The sequence below is a fragment of the Oryctolagus cuniculus genome, chromosome 1 (genome assembly GCF_051225735.1).
Source record: "Oryctolagus cuniculus isolate XC-2025 breed Fujian yellow rabbit chromosome 1, ASM5122573v1, whole genome shotgun sequence".
Classification (NCBI taxonomy): Eukaryota; Metazoa; Chordata; class Mammalia; order Lagomorpha; family Leporidae; genus Oryctolagus; species Oryctolagus cuniculus.
Genome location: NC_142867.1, coordinates 129,079,537 through 129,105,546, shown reverse-complemented (window position 1 = coordinate 129,105,546; position 26,010 = coordinate 129,079,537).

The following is a 26,010-nucleotide window of genomic DNA, read 5'->3' as shown; positions in this document are numbered from 1 at the left end:
GCAGTAGAAGGAGCTGGCCCAGCAGCAGGGCAGGCACATCCTTATCCAACCTGCAATCATTGGGCCATGAGCCGTGAGTCTTGCACTGGGGGGAGAAGTGATCAGACCAATGGGATGGGCAGTCCCAGGAGGAGGCACTGGGCTGAGGAGACAGAAGCCAGGCCCAGCTCAGCTGCTCCTCCTAACAGCACTGTCCCTGAATCTTAGCTCTATCCCAGGGGCTCCTCCTGAGAGTCAGCTCCCTCTTCCCAGACTAAGTTCCAAGCCTACAGGTTGGAGCAGGGCCAGCAAAGCACACAGGCCCCAGGCTGGCTTGCCTGCTGTCTCCTCCCACTGCACTCCCCCACTTCTCCTCAGCTTCCTCCTCCTCCCTTCATGCTTCCCCTCACCACTTCTCCCTACTTCTTAGCAAAGATCGCAGGCCTCTCTCTGTTAGCTCAGGCCATCCTTCTGCTTGAAATCCCACCGATAGGCCACCAAGTGGGATCCCAACATAATTAAAGCTTCTTCAAGTCCCAGCCCCTCTCCAGCCTTCCTGTCTTCCGTAGCTGTGCACCGGTGAATTCTTTTTCCACCGCAGGGGCCTGGAAATCCCAGTGCTTGTGCCCAGCCCCTCTGCAGCACAAGGCCAGTCTGGTGGAGAGGACGGTCCAGCTGGGCTTCAGCGGACTTCTCTGCTGGACAGTTCCCTGCCCTCTGGCCAATTTTGTCGCAGGGCACAATCCCTCAGAGTGCACAGTCATTACTCACCACCTGGGCCAAGAGAGAGATTTAATCAAAACGCCTGCAATGAAACTCCAGGTCTCCCAGGGTCACACTGGGTCCATTCAACTTATTTTTCTGCTTGCATTTCAGCTTTGCCATGGAGCCAGTTCTCCTCTGACTACCTAAAAATCTCTCCTGGCCAGAAAGCATTTGAGCTCAAAGAGGATAAAATGATAATCCCTTTTCTCTCAAGATTTCCAGGTGCCAGATTTTCAAAACTGGTGAAATCTTTAGAGATCTTTTCATCAAAAATGCACAATTTATGAGTGAGGAAGCTGCATCCCAAAGTCGCTACATGATTGATCCAAGATTCTCGCAGTGCTGATTGTGGCTGGTGCTGATGCCTGCATCCAGCACGCTCTGCCTCTGCCTGTGGGATGCATTGGCCTTACAGGGGCTGGCCTGCCTCCACTTCCGTCTGTTACTTGCACCTCCTGGTTGATGGTGGTATAACAGCACGGGATCTCTTCATGCTCGCTAAGCATGCTGCTGACAGCCAGTGGATCCTAGCGGCCACTTCTTGGGAGTCGCGAGTTCCAGTGTGGGCTGATACTGAACTAGAGGGATAAATGGCTACACTGCAATCCCAGACCTTGACAGCTGTCCTAGAGGGCGACATTTCAAAGTCAGCGTCTCCCTGAGATAGACTGGCTCACAGTGGAGTTACTGAGATAGCCCCTGCTCCAGTGAACCAAGGTGGGAATTGGTGGCTGTCATTTCCTGAGCACTGCAGGTACTGGGAAGCCTTGGGCTCCTGCAGAATTGGCTGGGAAACCTCTGGAACCATAGCACTTCACTAGGCTGGCTACAGGAACAGCTGAGGTACCACAGACTGTGCTAAGAAGACCCTGGCAGGTGGAGGCCCCTGAGGCCTCTCGATTCACCTTCCTGGAGTCACCATTTGGGAAATCAGTGAGTGACACCCCACTCTAGCTCCTGCCTCATCCCCAGGAGACCTGCCCAGAACCCCTTGCAAGCATTGCAAGGGATGAACTCCCATGAGCAGGAGAGACACCTAGTCCCTCAGGGAGGCAAGAGAAAGCAGAACTGGCTCCAAGGATGGAAACACCAAATCCTACCCCAGCCTTGCCTTACCCCCCAAACAACATCTTTTCTTTCACTCTGCTCTGTGCACCCGTTTCTGCAGCTCAAAATTCCTGCCAACCATCCCCCATCTGAAAGAATAAAGACACACAAGAGATTCCCCTGGACAAGCCATCCCCAGTCTGGTGTGGGGTCTGGGAGGGGGAGATGGGAAGAGTGGTAGCCTCAGCTCCTGGACCTTCTGGTAAGCAGGCTCTGCCTGAAGTGACGCAGCAGGTCACAGAGCAAGGGCACGGGTGAATGCAAACCCAAGTCCTGCACCAGAGGAATGTTGGAGGCCCTTGAGGTCTAGGCTTACATGGCTCACACGGGCTGGGTGCAGAGGGCAAGGGAATGGAGCAGAAAGCACCCTGACCCCACAGGCAGGTGTGCAGCTGCAGATCCCAGCTCCCGCTCGTTAGCATCATGATTTGGGACAAGTGGCTTACCCTCTCCAAACCTCTGCCTCCACATCTGTCACACAGGGCAAACCACATGAAATTTGCTACATATATTAAGATAAAGTAGCTTGTTTCAAACTGCTTGGCTCGGTACCCAGCTCTAAGGATGCATTCAACAAACCTCACTCTTCCCACTGAGCTGTGGTTATATCCTGGCTGGCTTCAGGCTTCTGCAGCTCCCTGCAAACTGGTCCCTAAGGAGCACTTTCTGGGCCAACTTCCCTGACCCGAGCTCACAGCCCAGCAGATGATGGGTTATGGGCATGTCCACAGCTTCTTGTCCAAGTCTTCATGCCCACAGCGACCTCTCCATTGTAGACTGGGGACGGGGCCCACTTCTGTCTTATCCCTCATTCTCTGGGGGAGGCAGGCATAGGAGGAGTTTGAAAGCCAAAAAAGGAGGATCACACCATTTGTCCCCTTTCTGCTTTCCTGTTTCCTCATCCCGAACCAGTGCCAAAGTTAGATCTGAAAGCAGCTCTTCAGAGCCTCTGGGTCTCTCCACGCAGGGGTAGAAGGACCTTACCTGGCAGTCAAGGCCTCCACACTGGGTCATAGCCTCCATCCCCCCGGTCGCCTCACGCACGCGCACGTGCACACACACACACACTCTCTGCACCCTGACCCTGCAGACCACGGTCCCCACTTGCTTCCACACATCTGGATCTTGGCTCAGGTTGCGCTCTGGGCCTGGGTGCCTGCCTGGACTTCTTAATTGCTAATATTGTTAATCCAAATGTTTCTCTCTCTACCCTGAATCAGAAACCGGCAGTGGTGGCACCTTCCTGGATGTCAAATGCTTGCCCTGACCAAATCCTCACTCTGTGCCAGGCAGAATCTCAGTAGTGCACAGTCCCTGCAGGTGGCCACATACCTCCTTCATCTCTGCACCTCACCTTCGGCTGCACCTGACCTGCACCACGCCCATCTCACAGCCGACAGGTAAATGCATGGAGTATGGTGCCTTCCAAGCATCCCCTCATGCCCCTTGAGGCTCTGTTTTTCTTTATGGGGCTCAGGTCCACTCATTCCGCCCTTCACCCAATTTGCTTAAGCTATACCCTGAAGTTTGGCAAGGACAGCCCAAGGCACTGACAGAGGGAGCATGATGTCTTCCAAGAACAGGTGCACCAAGAAGGCATTCGGGCATTGCTATCAACCTGTGCAGCGGTGGGACCTTGATAATGGCAAACACAGTCCTGTCACCGAAAGGTGAGGCTCAAAAGAGATTACTTGTCATAATTTATAAGACTTTTCCCCAAAAAATGAATGTGCCTGAATGTATTCAAAAGATGGTGCATTTGTTTCCACACAGGTGAGGAACGTCCACTAAGCTACCTGGCCCATGTGGCTGGACCCCTCTCTCCAGGTATGGGCTCTTTGCTGATTAAATGAGGAACAACTTGTGGCTTCCAGATCCTTCTCCAAAAACCCTTTTTTATTACTTCTGCTTCATGGCACATGGAACTGTTGGTTGGGCTGTATTTACTGCTTCATCTCCTATTTTTTAAACAAGTCAATGGATATTATAAGGGCCCATTAGGCTGCTGAATGATATGAGATAACTACATCAAGTGGCTATAACTCAAGCCCAAATGAAGGATTCTGACATTTCAGTCAGCCTTTTGCAGCCTGCACACACATCCAAGACAATTTTTATCAGACGTTTAGAAAACATTGGCAGGCAATTCCAGAATTTCCGTTGCTGCAAAAGACCCCAGGAGTCCTGGGGCCTGGGTGAGAAGACCCTTTCTCAGCTGCACCGCTGGACTCTGGGCCTGCTCCACTCTGGTACAAGGGGCTGGAAGGCTGGTGAAGAGGCAGACATGATGCAGGACTCAGAGGCACCCCGCCTGACTTCCTAAGTGTGGTCTCCCTGGATGGCAGGAAGAGACATGGCCATGTTACAGGGACAGGGAGCCTCAGCACAGTTCATGAAATTGTCATTGTGTGGTTCTTGCTATGAGCCCTGGAGAGGCTGTAACCCACTGGACATGCTTGTAACCCCAGGCTCAGCCCCCGACATTAGTGAGCTGGGGAAATGGAGGAGGAGCACCCTTCCAGGATTCTCTCTCTTTCCCCATGGCTTCATTGTTTCGGCAATTCTCTGAACAGAGTGAGCTCAGAACCACAGAATATCAGGGCTGGGGAAATTGTAAGGAACATGAGGTCCTCCTTGCACGTTTTACAGGTGTGGAAAGTGAGGTCAAGAAAAATGTAGTGACTCACCCTGTTAGATGCAAAACCAAAGCTACAGTCGGATTTGTGGGCTTCAGCAGAGAGGTTCTGGGCAGTGCACCTGCCACTGCTGAGTGGAGCCTGGGCTCAGCCTGGTATTCCAGGATTCCGATGCTACCAGCCTAGAAGAGGCCAAAGATGGCAAATGGCAGAAAAATGCAAGGAGACCAGTATCTCCAGGGAAACTTGATCTGCCTCCACTCCCCTACTTCTCTTCCATGTGTACACAACACAACCTCCAGGGTAAAAGTTACAGAAACAACAGCCCTGTCATTCACTCACTCCAGGGAAATGTACCAGGTTCTAATTCCTTGAACCACCCACTGTGGGGTGCAGAGACACAAAGTAATGAGGTCGCAGGTCTAGCAGGAGGCACAGACATATGTACAGTGCATTTAGCACACATAGAGGGCTGTGTTTGGCAGCTAGTGCAGAGTGGAGCGACTGGCAGCGTAAGTGGCTTCCTGGAAGAGGGGATACCTGAGTGAGATAGACAAGGATGACTAGGCGTTAATGAGAAAGGGGAATTGCAAATGCAAGGCAGGTAGGCAGGAAGGAAGCTGCCTCGCTCATGCAGGTCACTTGGCAGTTCTCCTTTGTTGGAAGGCAATTTCTGAGCAATCCCAGAGCTGCTGGAGGCCACAGAGCATTGCGGGTCTCTGTTCAGAACAGGGAGTTCCCTGCGTAGGCAATAAGACAAGATGGAGGCTTTTAAGCAGGGAGGTGATTAAGTTCATACCTGCATTTTAGCAAATTAGTTTGGCAATGAAAGGAGGATGGATTGTTGATTGACTAGGTATGCAGGGCCAAAACCCTGGGATGCACTGGGGTAGCGAATGCCAGAGCGGGAAGCATCAAATATCTGGGCTTCCAGTCCAAGATCCGAGGATAGTTGCAGACTGGAGAGGAGAAAAGGCTCTGATCGCCCGCACTGAGCCCCTGCAGGGCTCTGCTGGAGGCCTGTGCTCTGATGGTCTGTGTCATGGGCAGTTACCCTGCTCCATGAATATCTGTGGGTGGGTGAAAGGATACAGCTCTGTTCTCTGCTCTCCCTCCCTCTCAGGCAGGGGAGGCCCTGTTCTGTCCTATAGAGCAAGGTCTGGCTCTCAGACATGACTCCTGCTGAGCCACTGCTGTGCCCAGAGCGCTCAGAGGGAATCAAGTCAGGGGGTTGAGGCCTGGAAGGGTCTTATTCACACAAGCACGGCTCAGACTTTCCTTTATGGTCTAACATCTCCACGTCTCCCCATGAACTCTATTCTGTCTGCAAAAATAGAAGGCTCTGGAGCTGAGATCTGCATGAGTCTCTATCAGCTACATTGACAGACATCCTCCAATGTTGCTGGGAGGCAGGAAGCAGGTGCACAGTAGGAAGCAGGTGCACTACTGGAAGCCTGCAATTTGTTCCATAAAGGTATCCACTATCCACAGAAAGGTCAGAGGTTACAGAGCCCAAGGCAACACACTCTGTACTTTTGCATTTTATCTAACAACCATCTGGAAAAGGAGAAATGTTCTATACAGAAGGTGACACTATGAAGAAGTGGCTTCCTAAATAATGCTTAAAGGTTTAATTCCCTGCACCCAGAAAGTATTTTCCCAGATCTTGCCTTGAGGCTTCCTGCAGGAACCAGCACCTCCTGCCCCTTCCTCCTGAGGACAACCCCTCCCCACCACTCAGGAGTCCTCCTCCGGCTGAGCTGCGTCCATGGCCCCACCCACTTCCGTTCCTCAACTAGAATCACAGCTAAGCCTGCTGGGGAGTCCTCAGAAAGTCCCAGCCGTGCGGCATGCCCTGTGTCTCCCTGTACCTGCAAGCTGGCCAGAGCACAGCCAGCAAGGACGCTGGTACGCCACAGCCCTACCCTGCCTGTTATGTGGGCCCGGAAGGCTGGGCTGTGAAGGACATCCTTCCCCTAGCCTCGCACCCGTTCCTGACCCAGCCATGCTGCCCCACGTCCTGAGAAAATCTCTTGGTCCCTGAGGCCCTGGGGACTGCAGATTTCCTCCTAACTGTCTGGTTCATCTCAAAATAAGGCTGCACATAGGGATATCCTAGCAACACCAGGCTGGTTGCCCACTCTCCGAGATTTTGAGAGGCAAGGACAGAGAAAAGATTGGGGTAGGTGCAAGGAACAGAAAGAAGAGAGGATAACAGGGAGGGGGCTCTGTTTTGGTTCTCATTAATATTCCCAAGTACTGGCTTGAGTGATGCCTGAAATTTTCCCCATTAACATTGCCCCTTTGGGTCCGGGCACTGAAATTTCTGCTTAAAATGCAAATCAGCTTCCCAGATGGGAAAACACATTAATAATAACGTCAAATGTTCACACAACACATTCTACCACATCTCAATTTATTCCCCAAACAGCCTCATGAAGCAAGCAAATGACTGCACCGCTCCTCCTGCAAGAGTAACAGAAGCTGAATGGAGTTAGGCAAAGGGCTGTGGGATGCACCAGCCATGAGGACCAGGATGCAGATGGCTGGGGGTTGAGTGCTGCTGACTCTACTACTTAATGGCAGACTGAGTGCAACCGCAGCAAGCATATCCATGCAGCCTTTGGGTGTTCCAGCAGCATGAGGTCAGATCTCTACTAAGAGACAGGCGCAGTTTCTGTCTGAGAAGGGATTTATCAGATGTGGGTGCTGCATGTAATAGAACCACGACGCATCATGAGCTCAGCGAAGGGAATCAGGCAGCCTGTGGAGAGAAAAGCCACCACTTGCTAGAAAGCCAACAACTCTTTAAATACGTATTTATTTGAAAGGCAGAGCAAGAGAGTGAGAGAAAGTGATCTTCCGTTCACTGGTTCACTTCCAAAATGGCCACAAAAACTGAGGCTGGACCAGGCCAAAGCCAGGAGCCAGGAGCCAGGAGCAAGTAACTTTATCCTGGTCTTCTACATGGGTGGCAGAGGCCCAAGTACTTGGGCCATCTTCTGTTGCTCTCCCAAGTGCATTAGAATGGAATGGACTCATAAGCAGAGCAGACAAGAATTGAACCAGCACTCAGTTATGGAATGTGGCCTCACAAGTGGCAGCCACAACACGGGCCCCAGGCCAGCACTTCTTAGCAGATGCCAAACACTTGGTCAAGTCCCTGCCTGCTCCCCAGGCGTTTAGATCATGTGCCTCCTAAGGCTGTGGCATCAGAGAGCAGTGGAAAGAAAACAGAACTTCAGTGCTATTTACTCATTCTCCTCGCTTGACACAAAACCCTACCAGAGCCCTGGGCTCCCCCCAGAGCTGGCTGTGGTGCACACAGGAAGGGAAGGAGACACTGCATTTTCTTGCAGACACCCTGCACAAGTGGAATGAGTTTTTACAAGGCTAAAAAAATACCCCAGTGTCGCTGACCCCCAAAGTGGAACAGTTATAAATGGGGACTGTAGAGTGGGAACTATAGTGGAAGATAAAACCACAACCTCAAGCTTTTATCGAATATCTTCTATTAAGGACTGTCTGAAGACAATGGGAGTCAATGTGCCAGCAAAGATCAGATTACGGGCACTATCATAGTTACCATTAATTCAAGAGCTAGCTACAGAGGCCAGAGAGTCTAAGAGATGAATATTCAGCCTTACATCTCTGTCTGGACATGGAGAAATGAGGCTGCGGTTATTTGCACATTAAAATGATCAAATGCAAACAGACTGGAGGCAACTTAGTTTTGTGGGAAGGGGGAATATACTCTAAAGTACCTCAAGCCAAGTTTGCAACAAGCTGACGTTGTAAAAGTCTTAGTGCCTTCTTTTCCCTAATCCTACACTCTGCCTGCAGGGGGTCCAAACTGTGTGTCCTCCAAGAAGGACGAGCTCTCCAGCACCATGCTAGAAGAGGTGGTGGAAGATGATTGACAGGTGTCCAGAAGTCATGGCGGACATGATCCAAGGCACCACTGTCTGGAACCACAGAGGAGCAGCCACTTGGGGTGGCAAGTAATTTCTATTTCTGCCCCGCTGGGCTTGTCCACGCTGTGGACTGGTCATCTCTGAATTACTCTTTCCCTTCTCACCTCAGCAGATTGATCTCTTTTGTTTTTTTCCTTTTAATGTGGGTTTTCTTAGTCTTCTCTCCACATTGATATATTGGTTAGGTTGAGAGCAAACCACCTACCTATCTTTTAAAGTATGGGTCATCAGACCTCTGGAGCCAACAGAAAACTGTCCATTTCACAAGCTGGATGCAGGACTTGGGTGAAATTTGACTGTTGCAGCCTCAGGAAGCGGAGCTGGGTTCTCCATGGGAAGGCAGCGACCTTGAGTGGCAGAGGTAGCTGATGCTGGCAGCACTTTCTAGTGCTCACTCTTCATTAGCAGCATGGCCCAGTCGAAAAGCACACTTCCCCGGGGACTGTGGCCAGTGGGTGAATTCTGACCGGTGAGACACAAGCAGGAGATTCTGTGTGAGCTTTATAAGGACGTTAGCCCAACTGCCCACCATTTCTAAGTGGAATGTGAACATGACGGGTGGAGCCACAGTCTGTTTAGGTTCCCAAGGAGACCTGGAATCTGGAAAGTAATGTGATATGAATAAGAATGTAGACATAAGCATGGTGTGGGCCATGTCACCTACCATGTTTGCTCATTTCCTGGTTTTGTTAGAATTTATCTTCCATTTTGTTTAAGCTATTAGTGTTGCATGTCCTCCTCCTTTGCTAGAAGCGACATAGAACTCTGAATTAGATGAAGCTCATTTTTATTAAACTTGGGTATTGATTGTAAGGCAGAGATTGAAAAACCACCAATGTCTGAGATTTCCTTGTGAGAATTTAAGTGAAATAGTATATGTTAAAACCCAGCCCCAAGCCTGTCACCTAATAATTTCTGAATAGACAGAAATGGTTCTGCATTTACTACTACTACTATCATTGTTATTAGTATGCAGTCATGCAAGCCAGGATCCAGACACAGGTACTGCGACAGCAAGGCCCTGCGTTTGTGTTGATAATCTTACTAATCAAGGTTTACTGCAAGCAGAGAAAGAGTTCAGGGCAGGGCGGGCTAACTTGTCTGGACAGAGCCATGTGGTAAATACTTCGGCTTGGCAGGACACAGTTTCTGTCACAGCTGCTCCACATGGCCAGTGCAGCACGAGAGCAGCCAGAGGCGACATGTGAATGAATGAGTGTGGCCTTGATCCAATAAAACTTTATTTACAGAAACAAGCAACAAGCTGGCATTGGCCAGTGGGCCCTGAATTGCCAACCTCTGACCTGGAAGACAGACACAGAGGGCTGCCTGGACAAAGCACAAAGGCTCCCCTGACTGACCCCTGTGGGTCTCTCAGGGCCTCTACAGTGCGTCTCTCTGGGTCTACGGGAATAACTCGCACGGGATGTGTCCACCCTGTGGACAGAGCATTTCCCTCTGCAGGCCCTGTCTGCCGCACGGGCCTGACTGCCATGTCTCCTGCTCCTCCAGTCTGCACACTTAAGAGTCAGTCTTTCTGCAAACCCTCCGGATCTTTGGCCTGTACGAGGAGCTCTGATAGAGCTCAAGTCGTGACCCATAAAACAGTACAGAGGGAGAGTTGGGTGGGTTAGAGAAAGAAGCAGCGAGCTCTCGGGGAGGAGGAGGGACCCAGGCCCAGAGGCACATATGGACTGCCAGCAGCCCTGCTCCCCGCCCTCTCTCTTCTGACTGCAGGTGGCTTCTGCCCAGTCCCAGCTCCCTCGTGGGCGCTCTGCCAGGAGCCCACGTCTCTAGCAGGCTGTTAACCTTGGTAATGAAAAGCACAACTTTATGAGCACCAGAAATTGGCTAAATTCATTAATTTTACTCATAATAGAAAATTAATGCTTGGGATGGGTGAGCCGGCAGCAGTAACAGCCTCAGGTTGCAGATGGGAAGGGGCAGGAGGAGTCATTTCCTGGTGTGGAGAGTGACTTTCCCTTTGTTAACGCTGCTGCCTCAGAAGTCTTTTGCCCATCTTTTTTTTTTTTTTTTTTTTTTTTTTTTTTTTTTTTTTTTGTGAGGGGTACTCTGTTTTGTAGTCCCAGGGAGATGGACAGTGAGGACAAACAGCCCCTGTCACCTGCTGCCGGGGTTCCTCTCCCTGGCTCTTCCCCGCCGACACAGCCTAACCGGAAGGAGGTTTGGGGATCCCTGTCCTGGTAGTAGAGGGCTGGTGCCAAGGCTTTCCTGGCATCAGCTCTTCCTCCTCTCCTCTGAGCCCACCAGGCAAGGGGACAGCGGCTAGGGGAGGGGCTGGAGGACAGAAGAGAGGCAGAAAAGGAGGGAGGAAGAGACAGAGGAAGAAGAGCTAGGGAGGGAGGAGGAAAGGAAAAGAGGTGGCCCCAACCAGCAGTTACACAGCATGAGATAAGCACACTGAGGGCTTTGCTCCTTTAATCTCATTTAATTTTGACAATAATGTTTTGAAATTAGAATGACTCTCCCTGCTTTAGAGGAAACTGAATCCCGGGAAGGTAAGGAGGATCTCCAGGCACATTAGGCAGTCAGACCTGTGGGATCCCCTCCGACCCTTCCCTGTCCGCCGCGCCCTGCACCCCCCTCCTCACAACAGGGTTCCGGGACTGCCCGGAACAGCACTGATTCCAGGCAAGCACACGACTGTCTAAAGAAGGGGGGGTGCCCGTTACCTCCACACAGGGTCAAGGGCGGACGGCGCGGGGTGTCTGGCCTTCCCCCCTCTTCTGCGAGGTCAGGAGCCTTCCACCTGCAGGTAACAGGTAACGTGAGGCAGTTCAGTGAAGAACAGTGCTTCCTGCTCCTCACACAGCCTCACCCAGTCAACAGCTGCTTGACTGTCTTGAAAATAGTTCTCCAGAGCCTCCTCCAGGAGTGCCTCAGGGGAGAGACCCGCCCACTCACCTCTTAGGAGAGAGGCCGGTGAATTCAGACTGGATCTCGGCACCCCTGGGGCAGGGAGGGTCAGGTTAGGGGCATGGGCTTCAGTGCAGCACAAGGCAGGATCGAGTCCACGCCAACCCTCGTGTCAGACAAGTTCTCGACTTTTCACACTGTGCGATGGATCAAAAACGCACCAAATGTGGGATTAAAGCCGTAACAAGTACAAACAGTTCAGCACTTGGTAAGACTCTGTCCATGGGAGCAGTTTCAGTACACGGAGAGGGAAGTCTTGATGTTATGGAGAACAGTGGGTTTTAGCATATTATATACATGTGATGCGTGTGATATCTTCATGTGAATTAAAAAGAGCAAAACGTTAAAAATTGTTAAATCTTAAAAATATATAATCTTTTTTTTAAATTTGTCACTCATGCATAATAGGAGTCTTCCAAAAGATCACGGAAAATAGATATTGAGAAAAAATGCATAGATTTCAAAAGCTTTCTGCATTAACATAAACTTTTCTCTTAATTCTCTTTTCCTCAAGCTTTCAAAGTCCCCTGGGATAATGTGCTCGTCTGTGACTCCTCTCTCTCTCCATCCGCATCCTGTCCCCGTCAGGTTCAGCTGCCATGACACACAGCAAGGTTAGAGTCAGAAGAACCTCTCAGGGCACCTAAGATATCCAAGGGCCTCCCTCCATGGCCACCAGCAACACGTCCCAGATGGGTACAAAACTTACTCAAGTACAAAAAGGAAGGAAATTATATCATTTGCAGCAAAACAGTTGGAGCTGAACAGCATTGTGTTGAGTGAAATAAGCCAGGCAAAGAAAGACAAATACCGCATGCTCTCCTTCTTTGTGGCCGCCAACATTAAAAATAAATAAACTAACAACAACAGAAAAAGAGAAATGCCTGTGTGTCAGTTTTGCTGCAAATACAGTGTTCTGTCAAACTGTGCTTAAAATCTTTGCCGAACAAATTGATAGGGATTATATACTACTAGCTTTAGTGATTTTGTGACTATTTTAAAATTTACTTTTTGTAAGAGAAGTTGAACATCTACTCATTTAATTATTGTTTATCACCTTTCCCTATTTCCCTGATTCCTTTTTTATCTGAGAACATATGTACACCTTTGACTATAATGTGAATTTAAAATATGTTATCTCAAGTAAGGTAATAAAAAAAGGCTTCGAGACCACCTTGTTCAATCTGCCGTTTGCGCAGGTGCCTTACAATTGTCCTCTTAGAACATTTTGTGAATTGGTGTGATGCTTGAATCCAGAAAGAATGACTTTGGACTCCTGTTGCTAGCTCCCAGGGGCTGAAGAAATCAGTTGACAATTTCCTGTTGTCAAATTGTTCTAACAGCATGAATGCTTCCAGCACAGAATCGCCCTGGTGTGAACTGGCCTGAAAGCTTCGATACCGTCCTTTTGCAAGGGAGATGAGACATTTCTGTGTGAAAGAGGTGCTGCTCACTCACAACACAGCCTCCATTTGCGTGCACATTGTCATCGGGAAGGGCACTGGGAGCCTGAAGCCTTCCGCGAAAGACCTCTGAGGACAGGTCCTGGGAGGCATTGCTCCAGGTGTTGACCCATCACAGACAGAGCTGACTCCCACCCACAGTCAGGGCCCCCTGTGGATGCTCTGGCCTTGTGCAGTTGTGAAAAGTCTCTGCGTGCAACCTTCTCACGTAAACTCTCGCAGGAACCAGCAAGCCCATGACTGGGACAGTTCCTAGTCTTCACTCTCACGGGTTTTAAATGCCATGCACCCTCCAGATGTTGCCTCTGCCCATAAAGTGAGCTCTGGATGATCTTGCATCTATTAGCAATGCAAGGATGTAAATCCTCAAGGACCTGAGCCCACTGCTGCGACTTCTGAGTAGTCTGGGAACATCGGGGGCTTCCACTGTTTGGAGCTGGCTGACTCCTGTTTTTAAATATTTCCAGGATTTGTTTTAATCAAGTGTGATGGAACCAACGTATTAGGAGACCACTGCCATTGAAGATAGCTGCTACTCACAGTCACTACACAGAGAAGGAGGCAGGTCTTACCACAGCAGCCAGGGCCACCTAGGGAAGCACCCCCAGCACCAGGACTGGTCTGGGGCAGGAGGAGTGAGAGGAAGACCTGGCAAAGGCCTTTAGTGTGCTCGTTTGCAGAGGACTGGGCCAGGCAGGGGAAGAAGCCAAGAGGGTCAAGATTGGAGAATTCCAGTCATCTCAGCAGGCTCAGGGCTACATGGCTGGGCTCCAGCTTCCAGGGTCTGGGACTAGGGGTGACTTAGGCAGGGAGATAGTGTCCCAGACTACAGGAGCCTCATACAAGCAGTTCGGTGAGAGTGTGGGCTCGCTAGTTGTGGGTTTGCATATTAAAGACCCACTGACAGGCAAGTGTGTGCTGTCTCTAGGAACTGGCCAGCCCTGGGAGGGGCAGTCCCTCCCTGGGTCCACAGGGCCTCAAGAAATCAAAGCATCATAAACTACAGCTAATTAGGAGTCAGGATTAATTCCACCCTTGACAACGGTCATAGCTGCTGTTGCATTGTCATGTTTTTACGAGTGGTATGATTAGTCATATTACGGTCTTTGGGTCTATAGCCTTCTTTGGGGTGGTTGTCAGCATGCTTGATTCGGCCAAGAGGAAGCATCAGTTATTCCCTGCATGAGCCTCATGAGGTGGACTCCCCAGCCTCACGGCAGCAGGGCTCTCAGCCAGCTGGGGCTCTGGAAGGGCCGTGTCTCTGTGTTTATTACCTGATGCCACTGGCAAGAAACATGCCTCACACAAACCCACATTCAGCTTGTACCCTGAGTAGGAAGACACAGAAAGAGAAAAGGGGGTGAATGACAGTGCAGCGCAGAGTTCAGGTGCCCCAGCACCTCCTAGGGTGCACCTGGGGGACCTCCCAAGCTTCTGAACCCAGGGCCCTGGCTGATCTGGAGCACATCTTTGTCATCCTCTCTGGCAGGGCTTTTGACCCAAGGAAGAGATAACTCCCTCTCATGGGAACCACACGCATATTTATTCAATCGTTCTTACTTGACAAAATAATACTCAACTGTGCATGCTTGGGCTTTTTTTCATGTAGTCTATAACCTGTCAGACTGATTTAACAGCCAGTAATAGATTTTAACCTGTGGTTTGAAAAACCTTGCTCTAAGGAAACACAAAACATTCAGATTCCAGTAGAAATCACCACCAATACCTTATATCTTCACTATTTTATAAAAATGACACCTTTTCAGTGCAAAACCCCAAACACTATGACACTTCCATACAAAGAGAGAAGCAAAATCTCCTGTGCCTGGAAATACCTACTGTTTACTTTTAAGTGCCCTTCCTTCCAAAAGGTCCTTTTGCACACACACACACACATCCAACTACACAGTAGAAATAGTAGGACACAATCCAAATGGCTGTAGATCTTGTTTCATGAAAAATATCACTCAACATTTCTCAATTTAGTCTTCCTTTGTAAAGCTTACGGAGTTTTATTGCAAAGCATTTGCCATAATTTTCTCTACCAATTCACTACTGATGAGCATTCCAGTTGTGTCCATTGTTTTGCCACTGTGAGCAATACTTCTACAAGTATCCCTGAGTATGTGCCTTCTTGCATGTCTGTAATTTTCTGCTTATGTAACTGGGTTCAATGGCTAAATGCATTTCTACTTGATATTTATCACCAAAGTGCCCTAACAGTATCATGGAAACCCTTACTAACAATACTTGAGATTGTCCAAATCCTTATCACTTCTCTAACACTTGACTTAGGATATCTTCCACATATCCCCCAACATGATAATGGAAAAACACCTCATTATTCTTGTTATTTGCTTTTCCTCAATTTGTATGGAAGAAGAAAATGAAAATGTTTGCGTAGGTTAACTGCACATCTGTGTTTCTTTTGTGCATGCAAATAACCTTCCCTCACTGTTCTATCACCTTGTTCTTTTCCTGTTGATTTGGACGAGGCATTGATGTTTGGTGGCTGAGAGTCAGTCAGCATCAGACTGCTCAGGGTCAGTTTCACTTTGCTTTTTCCAATCTGAATAACCAGGCAAGAATCAAATTCTCTCTGTCTCTGTGTTCTTATCTTAAGCCTGGGGCAGTAACAGTATCCCCTTCCTAGAGTTGAGTGTGAGATAGTGTGTGTCTGTGCCTGGCACATAATAAGCATTCAGTAATTTGAGGGGACTTCAGAAAATTTGGGGGAAATGGCATTACAATATAACTTTTTAATGCAAAAAAATGAAAACTTGTGAACTTGAGGAGTCTTCAAAAAATTCATAGAAACCACATATTATGATAAAAATTGTTCATGAATGTCCAACTTTTTGCACCAAGAGAGACTTATCTTTTAATTTCATTCTCTACAAACCTTGAAGTCCACTTCTACTGTGTTAAGGATGGCGAGATTCACAATATGTGAACAGTTGAGTGGCAGAGGCATCGACCAGTCAGGACGGAACTCAACTGTAGCATAGCAGCAGCTTCCCAGAGGAGTTAACCTGTAAGCTCCCAGATTTGGACCAGGAATGGGCTGTCCCATGGTGGGGGTGGGCAGTCAGAGCAGCTGTCACCAGGAAGCTCAGGGAAACACTGCTTTCTTTACCAAGCCCTGTGGAGACTGTCCACACCCTGCCTGACCTGCAGGTCAGCTGTCAGGCCCCCCTGCACCCTGGTTGCGCTGACAACAGGCTGCATGAGGGACAGAAGGCCCTTCCAGCTTTGTTTACAGTGTTTTCTGAAGCTTTAATGTCTGGTGTGCTCAGAATAAGCAATCTTCTCCTTCCTGCTTTTGAAAGGCCTGACCCATCCAAAGGTGAGATGAATATTCACCCACGTTTGCTCCTGGCCTCTTTTAATATGCAAACTCTTTGAGAGTGAATTTATTATTTCTGCTGATGTTTAGGCTTCCTTTTTTTTTAATACATCATTCTAATCTCCAGGGATCTTATTCTGTTGGTTGCAATTTGTTATATAGGCACCAACAATAAAGAACAAAGGTTGCTAATCTCTCCACCCTGCTGCAGCAGATGCAGGGCTGTGCTGGCCCCAGCCACAGAGGTCAGCAGGGCATGCAGGTCACTCTCACAGCCCTGTGTCTGCTTCAGCACAGCTGGGGGCGGGGAGCAGGAGGGAGGGAAGGTGGAAAGAAGGGGGAGATGGTGGAAGAGGAGAGGGAAGGTGGGAGGGAGGGAGGGGAGGAAGAGTGAGCACCCAGCTCCTGTTGCAGTCTTCTTAGCCTCTGCTCTTCCACATCCAGCCCACAACTCCACTGTGCTTCCCACATACAGCTGTTCAGCACAGATGGTGGAATGACCTGGAATGTAGTTGAGTGAAAGGTAGCTGCTGGGCCCCTGATCCCAGAGCACAGACGCTCCCAGTGACTGGCCTCCCAGGCAGTCCCCAAGTCCAGTCACTTGTGTCTGTCTCCTTCTGCATCAGAACGAAAGCACTTCAAACACAGCACACACATCCCACTCACTGTTAGAGCCCTATCTCCTCATCCTGAGCCCGAGCTCACAGAGCATTTTCCCTGCTCGCAGCACCCGAGCATCCCTCCGGGCCCCAGCCTGAGCCTGGGGCAGCGCAGCACTCAGAAGCCCCAGTCCCCAGCTCCCACGGCCTACGCTGCATGGGGAGGTGGTCTTCCCACACACAGGCTTAGTCACCCACTCCTCCACCCCAAGTTAGCTATCACTGCTGCGTGTGTAAACTGCCATCAGCGGAGGGACACAGACTCAATTAAAGAAGGAGACCTGAAGTCAAATCTGTCACCTCCAAGAACTCAAGTCTGACACACAGATGATGGCAGCTGTGCCCTGAGGGCTCCAGAGCTGAGCCCTGCAGAGTGTCCCCGCCCAGTCCCCGGGCTCCCTCCTGCCTGGAGAGAGGTGACTCTCGGAACTGCTATGATTTCCCTGCGTACAGCGCCTGAAGTGGGCCCAGCCTGACGCCTCACAGTCCTCCCAGCCTGACATCTCACAGTCCTCCCAGCCTGACCTCTCACGGTCCTCCCAGCCTGACCTCTCACACAGTCCTCCCAGCCTGACGTCTCACAGTCCTCCCAGCCTGACCTCTCACACAGTCCTCCCAGCCTGACCTCTCACACAGTCCTCCCAGCCTGACGTCTCACAGTCCTCCCAGCCTGACCTCTCACAGTCCTCCCAGCCTGACGTCTCACAGTCCTCCCAGCCTGACCTCTCACAGAGTCCTCCCAGCCTGACGTCTCACAGTCCTCCCAGCCTGACCTCTCACACAGTCCTCCCAGCCTGACCTCTCACAGTCCTCCCAGCCTGACCTCTCACACAGTCCTCCCAGCCTGACCTCTCACCGTCCTCCCAGCCTGACCTCTCACACAGTCCTCCCAGCCTGACCTCTCACCGTCCTCCCAGCCTGACCTCTCACCGTCCTCCCAGCCTGACCTCTCACAGTCCTCCCAGCCTGACATCCCACAGTCCTCCCAGCCTGATGTCCCACAGTCATCCCTGCCTGACCTCTCACAGTCCTCCCAGCCTGACCTCTCACACAGTCCTCCCAGCCTGACGTCTCACAGTCCTCCCAGCCTGACCTCTCACAGAGTCCTCCCAGCCTGACGTCTCACAGTCCTCCCAGCCTGACCTCTCACACAGTCCTCCCAGCCTGACCTCTCACAGTCCTCCCAGCCTGATGTCCCACAGTCCTCCCAGCCTGACCTCTCACCGTCCTCCCAGCCTGACCTCTCACACAGTCCTCCCAGCCTGACCTCTCACCGTCCTCCCAGCCTGACCTCTCACCGTCCTCCCAGCCTGACCTCTCACAGTCCTCCCAGCCTGACATCCCACAGTCCTCCCAGCCTGATGTCCCACAGTCCTCCCAGCCTGACCTCTCACAGTCCTCCCAGCCTGACCTCACACAGTCCTCCCAGCCTGACGTCTCACCGTCCTCCCAGCCTGACATCCCACAGTCCTCCCAGCCTGACGTCTCACACAGTCCTCCCAGCCTGACCTCTCACCGTCCTCCCAGCCTGACATCTCACAGTCCTCCCAGCCTGACATCTCACACAGTCCTCCCAGCCTGACCTCTCACAGTCCTCCCAGCCTGACATCTCACAGTCCTCCCAGCCTGATGTCTCACACAGTCCTCCTAGCCTGACCTCTCACCGTCCTCCCAGCCTGACCTCTCACCGTCCTCCCAGCCTGACCTCTCAGTCCTCCCAGCCTGACGTCTTACCGTCCTCCCAACCTGACCTCTCACCGTCCTCCCAGCCTGACCTCACACAGTCCTCCCAGCCTGACCTCTCACACAGTCCTCCCAGCCTGACCTCTCACAGTCCTCCCAACCTGATGTCTCACACAGTCCTCCCAGCCTGACCTCTCACCGTCCTCCCAGCCTGACCTCTCACACAGTCCTCCCAGCCTGACGTCTCACAGTCCTCCCAGCCTGACCTCTCACACAGTCCTCCCAGCCTGACCTCTCACAGTTCTCCCAGCCTGACTTCTCACAGTCCTCCCAGCCTGACATCTCACAGTCCTCCCAGCCTGACCTCTCACACAGTCCTCCCAGCCTGACCTCTCACACAGTCCTCCCAGCCTGACCTCTCACCGTCCTCCCAGCCTGACGTCTCACAGTCCTCCCAGCCTGACATCTCACAGTCCTCCCAGCCTGACCTCTCACAGAGTCCTCCCAGCCTGACCTCTCACAGTCCTCCCAACCTGATGTCTCACACAGTCCTCCCAGCCTGACCTCTCACCGTCCTCCCAGCCTGATGTCCCACAGTCATCCCTGCCTGACCTCTCACAGTCCTCCCAGCCTGACCTCACACAGTCCTCCCAGCCTGACCTCTCACACAGTCCTCCCAGCCTGACCTCTCACAGTCCTCCCAACCTGATGTCTCACACAGTCCTCCCAGCCTGACCTCTCACCGTCCTCCCAGCCTGACCTCTCACACAGTCCTCCCAGCCTGACGTCTCACAGTCCTCCCAGCCTGACCTCTCACACAGTCCTCCCAGCCTGACCTCTCACAGTTCTCCCAGCCTGACTTCTCACAGTCCTCCCAGCCTGACATCTCACAGTCCTCCCAGCCTGACCTCTCACACAGTCCTCCCAGCCTGACCTCTCACACAGTCCTCCCAGCCTGACCTCTCACCGTCCTCCCAGCCTGACGTCTCACAGTCCTCCCAGCCTGACATCTCACAGTCCTCCCAGCCTGACCTCTCACAGAGTCCTCCCAGCCTGACCTCTCACAGTCCTCCCAACCTGATGTCTCACACAGTCCTCCCAGCCTGACCTCTCACCGTCCTCCCAGCCTGATGTCCCACAGTCATCCCTGCCTGACCTCTCACAGTCCTCCCAGCCTGACCTCTCACACAGTCCTCCCAGCCTGACCTCTCACCGTCCTCCCAGCCTGACGTCTCACAGTCCTCCCAGCCTGATGTCCCACAGTCATCCCTGCCTGACCTCTCACCATCCTCCCAGCCTGACCTCTCACACAGTCCTCCCAGCCTGACGTCTCACAGTCCTCCCAGCCTGACCTCTCACAGTCCTCCCAGCCTGATGTCCCACAGTCATCCCCGCCTAACCTCTCACACAGTCCTCCCAGCCAGATGTCCCACAGTCCTCCCAGCCTGACCTCTCACAGTCCTCCCAGCCTGACATCCCACAGTCATCCCCACCTGACATCTCACAGTCCTCCCAGCCTGATGCCCCACAGTCATCCCCGCCTGACATCTCACAGTCCTCCCAGCCTGACGTCTCACAGTCCTCCCAGCCTGACGTCTCACAATGCTCCCAGCCTGACATCTCACAATGCTCCCAACCTGACGTCCCACAGTCATCTAAGCCTAATGCCTCACAATCCTTTCTCTTATTTCCCAAGGAATCTTTCAACTGTATCACCCCATCCTCATATGCTCTGGACACCAATAACATGCCACTTCCTGTTCCTTACACAAACTCTGACTATTCCCCAAATTTATTTTTTCTTTAAGATGTATTTATTTATTTGGAAGTCAGAATTACAGAAAGAGAGGGAGAGACAGAGACAGATCTTCCATCCCTCTGGTTCACTCCCCAAATGGCTGCAACAGCCCAGGCTGAGCCAGGCTGAAGCCAGCCATGAAGAGTTTCATTTGAGTCTCTAACGGGTGGCAGGATCTCAATCACTTGGGTCATTTTCTGCTGCTTTTCCCAGGCCATTAGCAGGGAGCTGGATCATAAGTGGAGCAGGTGTGACACAGGCCAGCACCAATACGGGATGCTGGCATATCAGGCAGTGGCTTTGCCAGCTACAGCACACCACCAGCCCCATATCCACAAATTTAATTGCTTATTTTGTGTGTGATTCCATAGCACATTTTTATCTACCATGTTTTATGTTGTTTTATATTTCATATTTTATATTTTTATATCATTCTATCTTACTCACTGCTTATGGGGTCCAGGAAGGCATTTCTCAGACAGCTAAGTTCAGTTATAGGTATGCATATTACATGCATTAAGGCAATACATAAATGAATGAATAACTTAACTTGCCTCATCCATGCCAATAAAAAAGGGAATTGTAATGGAATTAACCAGGGTTTAAGTGAAAAAAAATTGTGATACACTGAATAAAAGTGCTTTGAAATTAGAAAACTAATATTGAAATAGGGGTGTTTAATAAAGTTGCATTCTCAGCTGCTCTCTCTCATGATGTTCTGTGGAAGCAAGAATGGTGTGATAATACAACTGCTGAGGTGTGGGCAAGGATGGTGTGAACCCATAGGCACAAGGAGCCTTAGGCAAGGGTGGTATGATGGCACAGCCACAGGGACCTTGGGCATGAGTGGGGGGAAGCCATAGCCACAGGTGCCTTTGGCGAGAGTGGAGTAACAGCATACCTATGGAAGCCATAGCAAGGCAGGTGCTTGATCCACACTGAAGCAGGGGTTTTTGCTTAAGTTTGGTGTTTTTGTTTTTCCTTTTGAGAATCAGAGAGACAGAGATGGACAAACAGAAGAACAGCTCCGTGCACTGATTAACTGCCCAGACATTCACAGCAGCCAGGGCTGTGCTGGGGCTGAAGCTGGAACCCAGGAACATTACCCAGATCTCCCTCGTAGATGGTAGAAACCCAATTATCTGAGCCATCACCACTGCTCCCAAGGTCTCCCTGTCAGGAAGATGGAACAAAACCAAGAACTGGGAGTGGAACCCAGGCATTGCGATGTGGGACACGGGCGTCTAAGTTGCTAAGCTAAACGCCCACTCTCTGACTTGTGTTTTTCAAGCAGGTTGTCCTTAAATGATTTTCCCACCCTTAACGTTACAGTGTCTGTCTGCACAGTATCCGTTGTTGAGGTCTCCTCATGGCAGGAACATGTCCAGATAGACAAATTAGAAACCTGTAGAAGAGGAAATGGAAGGACAGGATGAATCATGCAATGCACAGCCTTTAGCCATGACCCTGGTCATGAATCGGTTTGTAATGGATGATTACAGGAACCGCTGACACCACAAGGAACACTGCCCTCACACCCACATTCATAAAAGGGGCTCTAAATTCTCCACGCCTGCTCTCTGTCAGCAGTGCCCTCTGAAGACTCCTCTCCCTTGTATAAATGGTACTGAACATATGAGAGCTTGCAAACAAATGGAAGGAGCTCCACATGCAGGACCCACAGCATCTGAGCTCTTCAGAGATGGAGGGAAGATTCTTCATGGGAGGTGAAGGATGAAGCTGTTTCTCTAGCCCTGGAAGATACAGAACACCAGGCTGGGGAAGCAGACCCTGCAGGATCTCCTTCATGATAAAAGCAATAGAACCCGTCCCTGCACCAAGGGTGAGTATCTGCTCGCCCCAGAGGAGGCTGGAGCATGGCTGCACCGAAGCTAGAATGTGGAGGAAGTCTCAGCCCAACCCTGGGGAGCCCCTTGTTTGCACAGGGGCATTTGTAAAACATAAAGCTGACAGGAGGAAACATAACTCGCAGAGACAAGTGAGTAGCCATCTCCACATTTCATGGATGCTGCCCAGTGTTACTAGAGAGAATTAGAGTCCCTCCCTGCTGTAGTTTTTCATTCTTGTAACAAAACTCTCCAGGCAACTGACAAGAGCAAAGGCTTATGCAGCTCACGGTTTCAGAGGTTCAAGTCCACGACTGGGTGGCCTACTGGCTTGGCCTCTGTAGAAGGTGGCAGTTGGCCACAGTAGAGCATGTGTGAAGAAAGGGCCACATGGAGAACCAGGAAGGGGAGAGTGGCTGGGCCCAACTCGGGCTTACAGGGCAAGCGTCTCACAAGCACTGCCTGCCAAGGGCATGCCCTCAGGGGCCCAGGGACCTCTTTAACACTATGGCTGGATTCCAAATCTACCCTCCAAGTGTCATCAACTTAACACTTTGTGGTTCTTTTTTGTTTTGTTTTGTTTTACAGGCAGAGTGGACAGTGAGAGAGAGAGACAGAGAGAAAGGTCTTCCTTTGCCGTTGGTTCACCCTCCAATGGCTGCTGCGGCCGGCGCACTGCGGCTGGCACACCGCGCTGATCCGAAGGCAGGAGCCAGGTACTTATCCTGGTCTCCCATGGGGTGCAGGGCCCAAGCACTTGGGCCATCCTCCACTGCACTCCCTGGCCACAGCAGAGAGCTGGCCTGGAAGAGGGGCAACCGGGACAGAATCCGGTGCCCCGACCGGGACTAGAACCCCGTGTGCCGGCGCCGGTAGGTGGAGGATTAGCCTATTGAGCCGTGGCGCCGGCAACACTTTGTGTTTTAAACATCTTCATGAGAGTCTCACTGATGAGTGCTATGCAATCAAATGTATCTTACAATTGGGATCCCAAGAGAAGGGCTGGGCCGCAGGTAGAGAGGCAAGTCAGCCATTTTTGCCTTTTGCCGCCTTGTGCAGAAAGGGCAGCTGTTCCAGTGGACTGGTTGCTTAGGTAGCTCCACAGGAGTGGAGTTTCCCCTTTCATGTGTGTGAATCCATAATTTTCATCTAAAATGTCTTCAAAAAGTCTATCCCCCATGACAGACCATTAGGGGGAATAGGGATCGGGCATGCTGGGGAAAGCCATCCAATTACCAGCCATGCAGTGACAGGCGCGGGAAACTGCCAAGCCTCTGACGTAGACAGCAGCCTTTCAGAGCTGGGAGGGGCCCACGCACGTGTCTTGAGGGACCATCACTCAGGAGCAGCAGCACGGCATCTGTCAAACGCGTCAGACTCGCTCTCCAGACAGGTTGTTTTACTTCCAGCAATATATAAGTCAATACAGAGAAAAAAGAAAAACTGAGTTTAATCACATAGCAAAAGCAGAAGAAATCATGGCATTTTTCAATATTCTGGAAATTGCATTGGCAATCCTCAAGTGTGCAGCGTCCATGCCAAGCCTGCTTGAGTTATGCAGCAGCCAGCCCGAGGCTGTGCAGAACTGCCAATGCAGCACCGCGGAGGAGGGGAGCCTCCATCCGAATGCAAGGAAGGCAGCCACAAATACCCTGGTCCTCCCTGAACAAGAGACATGATGGCGTCCATAAATGCATAAACTGTTTTATCATGTGCAAGTAGATGTGTGTCCTGCAGTACAGAATTTCCTGAGAAGTAAGCAAATACAGCACAGCATGTGAGGGTCTACTGTTGACCAGCCATTGTACAAGGCTTTGAGGCCAGTTGCTATGACAAAATCCTGGAGAGTAATTTAGAAAGAACGGAAGTTTATTTAGCTCATTGCCGTGGAATGCCCCAGGGCGTGGCACTGGGATTCGCTCAGTTCGTGCCAAGGGCCTTATTGCCACATCACAGCCCAGTAGAAGGCATCACAGGATGAAACAGAGCAAGCGTGCTAGCTCCGGTCTCTCTTCCTCTTCTTAAAACGCTGTTAATGGGGGCTGGTATCGTGGCATAGTGGGTCAAGCCATTGCCTGTGATGCCAGCACCCACTGTGGGTGCTGCCTTGTATCCTGACTGCTCCACTTCCAATGCAGCTCCCTCAAAATATCCTGGGAAAAGAAGAGGACCCAAATGCTTGAGCCCTTGCCGCCCATGTGGAAGACAGATGAAGCTCCTGGGTCCTTTTTCTGCCTGGCTCAGCCTTGGGCATTACAGCCTTCCAGCCTCCCCTTTCTCTCTCCTCTCTCTGTCTCTGCTCTTCCATTTCTCTCGATAACTCTGACTTCCAAAATAAATATTTTTAAAAATATTATTTAAAAAGCCACTAATGCCAGAATAGGTGCATCACCCTCATAACTTCGTCTAATACTAGTTACCCCCCAAAGACCCCATTTGCAAAAATCTTAAGTGTATGACTTGAACTCTAAGCTTCTACAACATACATGTCTGAGGGCACATTCAAACAGCCACAGTTCTTGCCTTGAGGCGCTCCCAGACCAAAAAAAGAGACCAGTAAGTGAGACGGTTGCTTACCAGCAGTGTGGCAAGAGGCAAAGCAGGAATCCAAAGAGAGTCTTCCGTGCCGCCGTCAGGGGCAAGCTGTTTTCTACGTGGAACTCAAGAGGCCAGGGTTGGCCTAGGCAAGGGTCCAGGAGAATGATGGGCAGAACGGCAGCTGCAAATGCCCCCTGGTACGAAACAGTGTGTAGCACTTTGGGGCAATACAAGGAGTCATTTGGCTGGAGGCCCAGGTGCTGAGGTGAAGACCTAAGAAAATTCAGACCATAAATGGTCCAGAGTTTTGTCTTGAAATTTATCCTGAAGGCAATGTTTAGTCATGAATGGATTCAGAGCAGAGGCAAGATAGAAACGGATTCACAAACTTACGATGCACGAAAAATGTAGCACGGAGAAGAGGAGGAAGGCAGGCACGACGGGAGTGAGGCAGCGGCACCACCAGGGAGGGTGGTGGAACCGGAGGATGAGACTTGGGAGGGGAAGAGTGAGCGGGTGTGGGGAACATTATGGGATGGAAAATCAGCAGTTTAAAGGAAGTGACACAAAGATGCCCTTGGTGACCAGGTACATGGCACGGCCGTTCACCGAGACAAGGAAGAACAGGATAAATGTAAGTTTAGGTTCCAGCCTGCTATTTACCTAGTCTGGAACTCTGTCCACTCAGCCCGCATGCACTGAGCACCCCCATTTGCTAGGTCCTGACTGGTGATGGGAAGAAGATATGGACCCTCAGGAGTCTCCTGGACCTTGAGCCCATTCTGCCTGCTGACCTCAGCTGACTTCAGATGCTGTCGTGGCAAACCAGGACAGCTTCCTTGCAGCCCACAGATCTTAGTGGCACTGGGTCCATGACCACTCCTCAGACTTTATCATCACCCTGGTTTTGCAGTAACTGAGGTTCCATGCCTTGGGCACTGAGGGAGCAATTGGAAAGAGTAAATATTACCCCTAGAATTCACCTAAGGACCTCCCTCCCTTCTGTCGTGGTCTGCACTTTGCAGCTCCAGAAGGGGTGCCTCCAGGTATCCTGAACCTGGGCAACCAGATTTTTTCCCCTGCTTCTCCACCCTAACAGAGTGAGAGTTTGCACACAGGTGAGCATATGTGTGTGTGCACATACACATTCACACTCACACAGCAGGGACAGTTCCTTCTCTAACACACACAGTTATTTCAACAAGATGAGCTTCCCTGTTTAATCACTACCTTCTTTCCTTGCTTGCTGTTTGGAAACCCCAAGGTACACACTTAAAA